Raw genomic sequence first — 6,942 nt, 5'->3', positions numbered from 1 at the left:
CTCCATCCATCTGCCGATCTGTCCACCATCCCAAACTTTTGTTCAACCCCTCCATTCGATCCTACCTACTAGAGTTTATCCTTTTTTGGTATCTTTTGCCTGCCTCTCAGTCTCACCTGGAATGAGAACCTTGGCTTCCATCCAGTCAAGCTTCATTCACCTTGTTCTCAGCCAAGTGATGGTCTAAATTTGGAACCTCGCAAAGTTTTGAGAATGTCTTTCAACCTTTGGGTGATTATCTGAACTTGATCCAAACCTTCATGCTTGAAGACTCTGCTATTGTTAATCACGGCTCCTGTTCACTGCTGGTCACTCACCTGGCTATTTTCCTTTTGCCTGGGAACTGACCTTGCATAAATTCCCTGGATTGTTTAAAACCAGCTGCATGGCAGCGGCTGGTTGATGATGGGTGAACCAAAGAAGGTTGATAGCTTTCAGCTCAGCCTTCCCTGGACCAGGGCCCAAATCTCTAGGCTTCCTATAAACAAATGCAATTCACCTGAAGAGCAGCTTTCCCTAACAACTGTTTATGGTGCAGTCTGAGCTCAAAAGCTTCATGAGAACTCTTGACCAGAAAGCATGGGCATAGATGAGGCCAAGGCAGTGGGGGGGGGGGGGCAGGGTAGGGGGAGAAGAGTAGCTGATTACAGGGTACAACCCACGCACCCCCACCATTGGTGTAACTTTGGTTTGGCGGCTTGATTTTAGTACGTCCCAACTTAGTCCCCTCCACAATGAATTCTAGTTGAGGACTTGAGAAAGAGCTTTTATTTCATTCTTGGCTTAAAAAAAGACAATAAAGGCAACATGTTCTTTTAAAAGAGAAAACAGCAAGACAGGTTTTACAAGGGCTGGATTTTTCAGTTCTGGAGTTTCCCACACTATCTATGAAAGGCCTTGGCAAGGGCTATTTAGGGTGAAAAAGATAAAAATAATATCTTACGGTCATGGAAAGCTTTATACTTTAAATGTCTTTGCAACTATCATTGATTGCAGGCATAATCTCTCCTAGGCCCTGGGCTAGGGGAACAAAGAAATAAAGCAAGGTCCTAACTTGTAAGGAGTTTGCAGCTTAGTAGAGGGAGAGCAGCTCTGAGGTCAGCAGACGGAACACCCACTGTTCCTGCTACCACACCTGGCATCCCTGCAGGGGAGAGGAGGGAGGAGACGGTTGGTTCTGTTGTGTCCAGCATAGCGCTGTTTGAAGAATAAGAGAAAAACACTGTAAAATACCGAAGGTCGAAGGGAACTTAGATGTTAAATAATCTTACCCACTCATTTTAGTGATGAAAGAACTTCATCCAGCCACGAGGTGACCCGCCTGAGGACAGGCAGCCAGGTTTGCAGGGCAGGGGGACTAGGACCTCTTCCTTCAGTTCCCGGGCAGTACTGGTGTTCTCCCCCAAATACCGTGCATCCTCCGGAAGGGACTGGCGCGCTCTGGTGGGACATTGCACTCTGCTGGTGGGGACCCGCTTCTCCTCTTCCACCACGCAGGGCCCATTCAAGGCCAACGGCGCCTCCAGGCCCTGCTCTCTGCCTGGACCCTCCGCACTCTGCTGGACGACCAGTGCTTCGGTGCTCAGGGTCTCCCCAGGAATCATATTCTCAGGCACTCTAAGATGTTACTGATTTCATTTTGGAATCTCTCCGAGTATAGCATTCAGTAGCAGGTCTCAGGAAGAGCGGCTAATAGTGGACTTTCAGGAATTTCCTACAGATAAATGTGGGGGGCAGGGGAGTTCGCCTGTGTCCTCTCCGTCCCACCTCAGCTACAACCACTTTAGTTTTAGGGGCAGTGAAATTGTGTGTGTGTGTGTGTGTGTGTGTGTGTGTGTGTGGTGGGAGGGCGCAGAAACCCTCTGTTGTTCAAATCATTCTTTACCTCGCGGGGGTATGCCGGGAAGCCATACGGTTGCTCACAGGGGAACTGGGCAGAGAAGTTACAGTAGTTTACAGGAGAAGATAGAAGTGAAGTGAAAGTCAAGGTCACAGCTGGTACGGGACCTCAGTGCGCACGCTTCTGGATGGAATGACACTTCCTGCTTCCCAGCCCCTGGCTCAGTGCAGACACCCTCGGGTGCAGGGGAACCGTGGCCGGAAAACCAGATTTGGAGGCGACCATGTGAATCCTTCACCCTCGGTGCACTTTCTGTTGCCTCAGCCTACTCCCCTGCCCTGGTCTCGAAAAGATAGTAGTTTATTTCGCCCGGTATTTGACAAGCACTTTATTTCGTGGGCCTATTTTGTTGCTTAATTCCTGGTTGCTTTCTGGCTCTATGTGCAGAATATTAGCTCCTGGGACAGTGGTGTGTGTATGTGTGTGTTAATCTCTATTTGTCAACATATTAAAACAATAAAGGTCTACAGTTTCCACAGTTTCGTCTGGGCAGCTGAGTTTGGTGCTATTTGGATTCTGAAGGCCTGGATCCCAGAGTATCTAGGCTAAAAGTTTTCAATTTGTTTAAAGTCATAGAATTTTCAGGTCAAAGAAAAATCCCAGAGTTGCGGCTAAGAATTATATCTAGATCTAGATCTGTATCTTTATCTGTATCTCTATCACTGGATCTATTTCTAATTTTTATTTTATTTATTTATTTTGAGAGACAGAGAGCATGTGAGCTGAGGAGGGACAGGGTTGTGGGGGGGGGGGGTGGCGTGGAATCCCAAGCAGGCTCTCTGTTGTCAGCACATAGTCTGACTTGGGGCTCAGTCTCACAGACCCTGAGATGATGACCTGAGCTGAAATCAAGAGTCAGATGCTTAACCAGCTGAGCCACCCAGGCGCCCCTGGATCTATTTATATTTACCTCTCTCTATCTTGTATATTGTGACTGGCCCTTATTACATCGAGTATAATGCTAGAAAGGAGCCAAGGATGGGAGCAGGTATAGGAAGAAGGTATATGTTATAATTTTTCAGTATAGCATGACTGAGTTTTTATTTTTTCTAAATAAAAATATTTATCACATCCAACACAAAAGGGAACCTATCCATATTTGCACATATTTAAAATATCAGCTAATAAGGCAGAATTGATATCAGTTTATAGCAAAGATCCTGTAAAGGCTATAGGTCTCTAATGATCAGATGCTTCAAAGAAGCCTGATGTTTTGCACAAGAGACTGGTTTCCTGCTAAGGCTTCAAGCCAAGTTCTCTGCTTTCCAGCTCTGTCAGTTTGGGAATATTACTTCCTATGGGCCTCAGTTTCCTGCTCTGTAAAACCAGGGGAAATGCTGTTATCTCAGACAATTATGAGAATTAAACAGAATATTAAATTGCTTGGCACATGGCCGGCATTCGATAAACATTAGTGTCCTCATAATCTTCTAACCCTTTCTGTTTACAAAGCACTTGCACCTTATTATGGATTGAGTGTTTCTGTCCCCCCTAGAAGTCGTATGTTGAAGCCCTAAGTCCTCATGTGATGGGATTTGGAGGTGGAGCCTTGGGATACAATTAGGTTTATATGAGGTCATGAGGGGTGGGCCCCATGATGAGATTAGTGCCCTTGCAAGAACAGATTTCAAAGCTCTCTCTATGATGTGAGTATAAAGCAAGAAGGTGGCCGTCTGCAAGCCAGGAAAAGAGTTCTTGCCAAGCACCAAATCAGCGGGCACTTTGATCTTGAACCTCCCAGCCTCCAGAACTGTGAGAAATAAACAATGAGTAACTAGAGCTATAACAAGAAGGCTCAGGCAAGTCATGAAGCCCCACCTTAACAAGATGGAGGCTGATTCAGGATTAGAGCCCGTGTCTCTAGCGGCTAATGTAGCATTCTTCAGTGATCTCGAGCTGCCTCTCTCTCTATGACGATAAGGGCTGTAATGTCAGACCCGGAGAGGGAATGGGGCTTAATCTTATTTTGTTGTTTCTGATTCAATTCCTTACTTGGATGGCAGCAGTGCCTCTCGACCTGGGGCGATTTGATCCCCCAGGCAATGTTTGATTGCCTCCTTTTCGATTGGACTCAAGGTACCACTAGCATCTAGTGGTTAGAGATCAGGGATGCTGTTGACCCTCCCACAGTGCCTTGGACAGACCTCATGGTTGTGAAACCCTGGGTTATGGTAGTATAACGGAATGTGTCCTTCACCCATAGATGACCTTCCTTGGATTGTTTGTCTTCTGCCATGGACTCTGCCGAGTCTGGGGATAAAATGTCTGGCCGTAAAGTAGAGTATAAAAGCTACAAGAGAAAAATAACCAGTCTCAGAAATAAGAGTCCTTGAGCACTTTTAAAGAACATAACGGCCTTGACAAACTCATATTCGAATAATAGGAAATACCTCAGATAAATGATTTCTCGGTCCCATTATCAATTAAATCATCCTTATACATACTAAAAATATGAGACATCGAAATCTTAAACCTTATTAGTAAATATTCACAGGATTCTAGAAAATGGCTGTAGATCCTGAACAACTGACAAACCATATTCTAGAACACTCCTCACAAGTCTCTTATTAAAGAAACAAGCTGAAACTTGGATCAATTGGGTCCCTGGCTTACTGGAACTGTTATGATCTTGTTTCTCGGAAAAAGATAGTAGTAACAGGGAAAATAATTCATGAAGGGATTTAATTGTGTCATTTTCTAGGATTGGTACAAATTCTCACAACCCCCTGATGGTGCTGGAAAAGGTTGGTATATGCTATAAATGATACTAGAGCCTTGAGACACTCAGTTTTCCTGGACAGATTTTGCATGACTTTGCCGAGGCAAGAAAGTAAACCTTTGCATAAGCGTAGACGACTGGGGGGAGAAATGTTTCAAAATGTTTTCCAAGGGTTCCACGTTGATGGCCTGGAAGAATCAATACCCCAGGTGCTCTGGTTAATAGGGTTTTATTGCAAAACCCTGCCTGTGTGCAGGATTGAGCGGGGGCTTGACAAGGGTGCAATGGATACACCCTTCACTGCACACATTTTACTAAAGTAAAATGTTTTGCTAGTGTTTCTGCAAGACACTCAAAGAATCCATCCCCAGAAGAGCATCCTGGGAGGTATTAAGTTGAGGGATGTTTCATGACAGTCACCTTCACAATTCCTCCCCCGAAGCACACTCAGATTGTGGCAAAGGAATTCTTCCTTTTGAGGAGGAGGTCCAAGGAGCTCATGGAAAGATCTGAGGGGTGGCTTGGCAAACCTCTTCTTTTAAGTGACTTTTTATTTTCAAAAAATTTGAAATCCACAGGGGGAAAAACAACTACAGTGTTTTTGAAAACTGTCATGAATGTTACGTACTTTTTAACCGAGGTTTTCCAACTGATGCAATCTTGCAACACCGCCTCCATATCACTTCCTCTATAGAAACACACTAGCTTCGTGCCAAGCCATTCGAATAAGTAGGCTACATATATCGTCACTCCTAAATACTTCAGCATGTGTCTCCCAGGGGAAAGATAACTGTCATGCACAATCACACCCTTAACAAACCTAAGGAAATTAGCACAAATTTAATATTATCACCCAACAGTCCGTACTCAAACATTCCCTGTTGTCCCAATAATGCCCTCTCTAACTTTTCACTCTTCCGTTGCATGTTGTGCCCCTTTGGTTTCTTCTAATTTAGAACAACTCCCCAGTGTTCCTCTGTTCGACATGACGTTGACACTTTTGAAGGGTCTGAGATTGGTTTCCTCGTGATTACATTCAGGTCAAACAAATTCTGGCAAGAGCATCGTGTACGTGATGTTGTGTATACTCACTGCATCACACAAGAAGGCATAGGGATCTCAGCTGTCTCACTACTGGGGGATGTGAAGCTTGACTGTTTGGATAAGGTGGTCTCTCCACTGGAAAGCAAATTTACTGTCCCGCCCCCCAATTAATCAGTAATCTGTGGGATGATACCTTGGGATTTTGTTTTTCACAAACATTGAGGATCTTTGCTTGAATCCATTATTACATTGGAGGATTTTTTACTTTTATTAGTTTTTTTTCCATATACTAGTTGGCATTCTTGTTCAAAAAGAGATTTCACTTTTGTCCCTATTTCTCTTCCCTCCCCTCCCTTCTCCTCTCCTCGCCTCCCTATTCCCCTGTTTCTCCCTCCGTGTCTCTCTCTGTTTCTCAAGTATCAGTATTAACTTATGCATTTTTTTCAATGATTTAATTTACTGCCATTGTGATTCTTTTCCCTGCTGTCCCCAATTTGGACAATGAGAGCCACTTAAGACAGTTCTTGTGTTCCTTTGAACTGTCTCCATTGGTCTTTAAACACTTGCTTACCTTCTTGCTTGTACCCCTTCGGCTTATTTTGTCCTTTCCCTGTCCAGGCCTGAAATCAGTGTTTTTCAAAGAATTCTGGTTCCTGTTAGTGGGGAGTGATATTCAGAAATATACACAACATTTCACACTTACGCACCTGATTCACGTAGAACATCACAGAATTTTTCCTCAGCTTCTTTCATTCCGTACTTATATTCTCCTCCCCTGACTCCCTACGACATCAATTTATTGACACATTTACTCTCTATTACATCACAAACAAAATAGTTTTAAAATTATAGTGCAGGGCGCCTGGCTGGCTCAGCCCAAAGAGTGTGTGACTCTTGATCTTGAGGTGGTGGGTTCGAGCTCCAGGTTGAGTGGAGAGATTACTAAAAAAAAAAAAAAAAAAAGCAAACTTAAAAAATAAAATTATAACACTAATACCACTAAGAAAATCAAGAAATTTCACAATTTCTTTGTAACCCCTCTTAAACTATATCCCTTTATGTTTACATGACTTGAAATGATTATTTTTCTCTGTCTACATATGTTTTCGATTTCATATACAGGTAAGGTCATTTGTTACTGTTTCTAGAGTTTGTTTTTTTACATCATTTGTGATTTTTATTTTTATTTATTTCTTTTTTAAATTTTATTTATTTATTTTGAGAGAGAGAGAGAGAGAGAGAGAGAACATGAGCAGGGGAGGGTCAGAGATAGAGGGAG

General features: G+C 43.5%; 1 long non-coding RNA gene across 1 annotated transcript; it reads right to left on the bottom strand.

Annotated features, from left to right (window-relative positions):
• Window positions 1-758: 758 nt before the first annotated feature.
• Window positions 759-2,270, bottom strand: LOC128314220 (uncharacterized). Its single transcript, XR_008295710.1, has 3 exons — window positions 1,886-2,270; window positions 1,272-1,714; window positions 759-1,197 (listed from the first exon to the last, which is right to left on the bottom strand). It is a non-coding gene; the product is annotated as an uncharacterized LOC128314220 (long non-coding RNA).
• Between the last annotated feature and the right edge of the window lie 4,672 nt (window positions 2,271-6,942).

This window comes from Acinonyx jubatus, chromosome B1 (genome assembly GCF_027475565.1).
Source record: "Acinonyx jubatus isolate Ajub_Pintada_27869175 chromosome B1, VMU_Ajub_asm_v1.0, whole genome shotgun sequence".
In the NCBI taxonomy this organism is placed as follows: Eukaryota; Metazoa; Chordata; class Mammalia; order Carnivora; family Felidae; genus Acinonyx; species Acinonyx jubatus.
The sequence above is the reverse complement of the archived record's forward strand: the minus strand, read 5'-3'. Positions and strand labels throughout refer to the sequence as shown.